Genomic DNA, 5,963 nt, shown 5'->3' with positions numbered 1-5,963 from the left:
TAATTTTGCATTTTGAGACCTCTTTTTGGGCCTTTTTAATATCAATAAAAATATTTCAGACAAATTTTTTTATGTATTTCAGTAAGACACTAGACAACAAAGCACAAGCAACACATTCAAAGACATTATAAATATAAACCCAAATAACCATCAGTGATTTAACATCCATCGGCATCACTGCAGCAAGTACTGGACTTTTGTGAGCTGATAAATGAAAAAACAAAAACAAAAAAAAAAAACTAAGTTCTACATTAGACACACACACACACAAAGTCTGTATCAAATATTATCTTATGTGATCAGCTGTTTTTAACCAATAAATAAATACTCGTATTTCTTGTCTGCTGGGCGTTTTTCTTTATATGCATGATTTATCAGGCTGTGTGTTACATGTGTAATTCAACAACCTGTAAAACATTTAAAATGCATATTTCTTCTCCATAAACCATATGAAACTCTTTTTTAGGGGAAGTTGTGGCCTAATGGTTAGAGAGTTTGACTTCTAACCCTAAGGTTGTGGATTCGAGTCTTGGGCCAGCAATACCATGACTTAAGCAAGGCACCGAACCCCCAACTGCTCCCTGGGCACCTCAGCATAAATGGCTAAGCACTGCTCTGTGTGTGTGTTCACTGCTGTGTGTGTGCACTTTGGATGGGTCAAATGCAGAGCACGAATGCTGAGTATGGGTCATCATACTTGGCTGTATGTTACTTTCACTTTATAACAATATATTATGACTTAATATTAACTTATTATGTATTATGACTTAGCAACAAAAAATTATTAATATATAAACTATATAAAATAAGTGCAGAGTTGCCTGTAGTGACATCGTCTATGTACATGTGTTGCAGTCAAATGAAACCATTGAAATGTCCTGCTACTTTTTTGGTACTTTTAAAACCCTTTTGTTGGAAATTGTCCTCACCTTCAGTACTGACTTGTTCAAAGCTGCTTCTTCACTGCTGACAACAATAGTTGCAGTTTTATTTTAATTTATTTAGATTGTTGATTGGTTGAGTTCCCATTTTGTTATCTCTAATACTCTCACTGGCCACTTAAACTGTTAGTGCAAACATCTAATCAGCCAATCATGCCTTAATGCATTTAGGCATGTAGACATGGTCAAGGCAATCTGCTGAAGTTCAAACTAAAACCAATGGTCTGAGTATTTCAGAAACTGCTGATCTACTGGGATTATCACACACAACCATCTCTAGGGTTTACAGAAAATGGTCCAAAAAGACTAAATTTCCAGTGAGTGGCAGTTCTGTGAGTGAAAATGTCTTTTTGATGCCAGAGGATAATGACCAGACTGGTTAGAGCTGATAGAAAGGCAGAAGGTACACAGAAGAGCGAATAGCATGACATCTATCCTGCTTATCAGTGGTTTAGTCTGCTGCCGGTGGTGTAAAGTTGTGGAGTAGGCTACCTTTTCTTATAACTTCCAGGGACCCCTGAGTACCTATACATACATACAGTTAAGATCAGTTATTATATTGTATTAACACTATGTCTCCTCTGCCTCTGACTGTGAGAAGCCATTACAGAGTTTGCACACATCTTTTGCAAGAATTGTTTTTAAATGTATTGTTATTTATATTACCTCATAATTTGGCAATAAGATGTTATTTTCTTTATCTATTTCCTTTACCTTTTTTAAAATATTTATTTCTTAAAAGCACTAAAATAACTATTATTTATGAAACTGTTAAAGGAAAACTCCACTGTTTTTCCATATTCCACTATCTTCTTCCCTCAATTTAGACAAGTTGATACGTAACTCTCCGGTCTCAGTGTGTGCACTTAATCGCTGTGTAGCGTGAGGCGCCACTATGCTAGAATTTAGCTTAGCATCATTCATTACTTATGATCCAAACAGAGATTAATTTAAAAGCTACCAAACACTTCCATGTTTTCACTATTTAAAGATGGTTTACTGAGTAGTTACACGAGTAATGGTGACACAAAATAAAACGTGGCGATTTTCTGAGAGGATAAAGAATTATAAATATAATGTATGGTGGAAAAGTACTTCACAACACTTCGACCTCGGCGCAGTAATATCATCACTCCTGAAAATGCTCCGGTTACTATCGTAACCTCTTGGTTCCCTGAAAGCGGGAACGAGACATCACAGAGATATTTCTCAGTTACAAAAAATAGGCCCTTTTTGCGCTGTAGCATCAGGCCCAATTTGGTCTTAATCCGGCCCTGTTTATTGGAAAGATGTTGGTGGAACTGGTTACACTTGATCTAGTCTGGAGTAGAGACCTGCACTTAAGAGTCACCCAACGAAACAGCGTGCGGCGGGGGCTGGAAGACACTCGTGTGTGTGCGGGATGCGGAAGAATAAAATGATAGGCGAGACTTCCGGAAAATAGAAATTATCTAAACCAAGTGTCTAAAACATATAAATGGTTATTTATCTGTTGCAAAAAAAAAAAGCAAAAAGAACAACATAATATTAATATTAACTAATATTAACATTAAAATGACTGACATGCAAGCTAGGCACAGTATCTATTTATAACACGTGTTTAAAGGGTTGGGCAATGTAGCCAACTCAGCTGTTGATTTCTGTAACGTAATGGCCAATCAGAGGTGATCAAGTTAGAATTTACTTACCGCAGTGCTGAAATTGTGTGCTCAGGAATCCTCTCATTTTAACACAAAATGTGTAGACACTGTGAAATAATCATTGTGCATATATTTATAGTATTATGACAGAACTTTATGAGATCGCGATTTACTGAGATGTCAGCTTTGAATGATAATAAAGGAAGCACTGCTCACATTCTTCCATGACAAACCATGCCCATGCTTGCTTTCTGGTAAAAATAATAGTGGTTTGTGATTGTGAATGTTGATGCTTAGCCTAAATAACAAATATTGCGTTTATGCTGTAATGTTGTGTTGCTTAGGCGATGTTACAGAACCATTTCATATAAATTTCGTAGAAAATTTGGTTAGGCTACTGAAAATAATCTATAAAGATTAATTTTATGCGGCCGGGCGCGGGACAGAATTCTGCGGGAGCGGCAATGAAAAACCTGTCACGTGCAAGAGAGGGTAAAGTATGGCTTGTCTCAAAAAATTTGATTGATGAGGGTCATAAAAGCCATCTGTTCTGGACACCTGTTTGTACACCCCCCTCCCCTCCCTGTACAGCCAGTGACCTTAATATGAACTTATGAACCCAAGGAGGAATTTCGGAGGGAGGGAGAGGTGTTGGGGAGCTATGTGCTTTTTTTAAACTCTGAAAAGGGCGAAATCATGAAAATGGTGTAAGGGAAGATTTTATTAAGGTTTTAAGTACACAATGCATTTCAAGAAAAAGGTTATAAACACATAGCAGCAATGGAAACAATGTAATGATCGTTTTCGTAGTTGGAAAAGTGTAAAAACGTTGTTAAAGTTGTTACAAATGAAATAAAACTAGGTTACTGGTTATTTATCTGAAACAACCAACCAAACGAGTCAAAACTATCAGATATGTTTTCGTTAAGCAATACGTGAAAAAGATGTGAGAGCTTGTAGCATTACAATTTAAAAATGGTGTTTTGTTACCAGTTAGAAAATAAAGAAAGAAAACTAGGTAATAGAGTTTTAGCATTTGTACCTTACCTCAAACTGAAAAAAAGAAACGAATGTAAAGCAGCGATACAAACCAGAAAAGTAGGAATTTTGTCACGAGGTTAGAGAAAAGTTAAAGCAAAAGAAAAAAGAGGTAGGCATTTACGCTGATCTCAAAGAAAATACAACGGAGTTTTGATACTTGTCAAAACTATGTTGTACTTTACCACTAACTAAAATTTTACTGACAAGAGTTAAACAAAAGAAAAAAAAGAAGATCTCACAGCAAAATGTTACGATGTCTCCGGTAACGTTAGCTCGACTCAAACTAAAAAAAAAAAAAGAAGCTAACGTAAAGCAATGTTATAAACCAAGAAAGTAGGCGTTTGTCACGTCGGGTGAAAAGTTAAAAGTTAAAAGAAAAGTTAACTTAGGCATTTACGCTGATCTCAAAGAAAATACATCGGACCCGTCTTTAAAACACCAGCACAAGATACTTGTCAAATCTATGCAGTACTTTACCACTAACTACAATTTTTAAAATCTAGACTGTTAAACGAAAGAAAATAAAAAGATCCTCCGGCAGAGTTGCGAAGCCTTCCGTAAAACAACCTACCACCACCGCAAACACAGTTAGAATGCGGCTTGGGAATGCTCCGGAAATAAACCACGCCTCCAGCGCTAGAGAGGGCCGGGCAGGAGGCGTGGTAGCAGCATTAAATAGATTTAAATGTTACAATAATTAAACTAAGTAGTTTTTAATAAATAGACATCAGTCCTTAATTAGTGAAAACTTTATAGAAAACATATGGAAAACATATGGTCAATTTTTACTTTTTAAATGATGTAGGCCTATACGATTTTTATTTACTTTTAGGCTAGTCTTAAAAAAAAAAAAAAAAAAAAAAAAAAACCTTGGTTGAAAAGGCGTTATTTGTTTTTAATGTGTTAAGTTATTTACTTTAATCTATGACTAGTCTAAATCTAGACTATCTCCGTCGATATATCTTTTATTTTTGTCAAGCTTAATTTCTCAAGCTATGTCAATTAACACGCACACACACACACACACACACACACACACTTTCCTTCTGTCAAGCTTGTGTCGCGTTATCTAGTAAATAAACCAGACGTCATCTCGGTCATCTCAAGCACCGAAACCCGAATGTGTCGGTGTCTGTGTGATTACAGGCGTCTACATATCAGTTAGACATCAAGCGGTTGTAAAAACATCTAACAGGTTTTGAAATGCTTGTAACTGGCTTGTGAAACTAACTAATTTCAAAGGGTGTTATATATATATATATATATATATAGGATTTTTATTTTAATTACATTTATTATTTTTATTCACAAGGTGATTTTTTAAACACCGATGCAAACATTAATGCACACAGGTCATACAAACAAGCGTAGTCTACCTTGTTTTTTTCAAGCCTCAATACACACACACACACACACACACACCCACACACACACACACTTTCCTTCTCCCATGCTTATTCTGTGAAACATTTCTATAGCCACACCTTTATTTAACAAAATCTAAAATGAGATCTGATTTATTGTTATATTAAATGTTTCTGTAGGTTGTAATCTTTCGTTGTCATATCTTTTACATTTTATTAAAATAGATTCAACTGTTTCACAATATCACATTTAACACAAAGTCCAGGCACATGTATTTCATCTTATAAATAATGACTGATTAAGTGCAATGTGTCCAATTCTATGGCGAGATCTTCTCTTCTATTCCCAAAAATTCTCCTTTCATTTCCAACTGGTCTTTGAATATTATATAAATGCTGGCCTTTATTCTAACCAACCCATTTAATTTGACACGTATCTTTTTATTTATTTTTTAACTAGACCTTTTATTTCTAATTTACTCATTGGAGTATTAAATACGATGTCTGGCTTTTATCTGGTCCACTACTTTCATCACCTATATGTGTGGGTATCCATACAAAATAAATCTTTGTTTTTGCTTGTATTCTGAACAAACTCTGTAAAATGCCTGATAAGATGACTTGTCTAGTAGAAGCTTCACCACTCTTTAAACTTGATAGTACTGAAAATGAGTCTGAGCATATGACTACTTTAGGTGTATTAATGTGCTCAACCCCACTGAAGAGCCAAAAATATGACAATCATTTCTGTAGTATAAACAGACGGATGATTAGATGTTCTTTCTGGTATTCTATATATATGCTCTTTATTTTTAATCTAAACAAAAGACCTTGATGTTTTATTTTATTTTAATAAGCCACTCACACTTACTTTAGTAGCCTTAATCATTGAATATGTCTTTTATTTTGTTAATATTAACTTCTGGCACAAATTCTAGATTCATAAATGTATGTTTTTCAAAATTCCACCACGTTTA

The sequence above is a fragment of the Carassius carassius genome, chromosome 22 (assembly GCF_963082965.1).
Source record: "Carassius carassius chromosome 22, fCarCar2.1, whole genome shotgun sequence".
NCBI classification, from domain to species: Eukaryota; Metazoa; Chordata; class Actinopteri; order Cypriniformes; family Cyprinidae; genus Carassius; species Carassius carassius.
The sequence above is the reverse complement of the archived record's forward strand: the minus strand, read 5'-3'. Positions refer to the sequence as shown.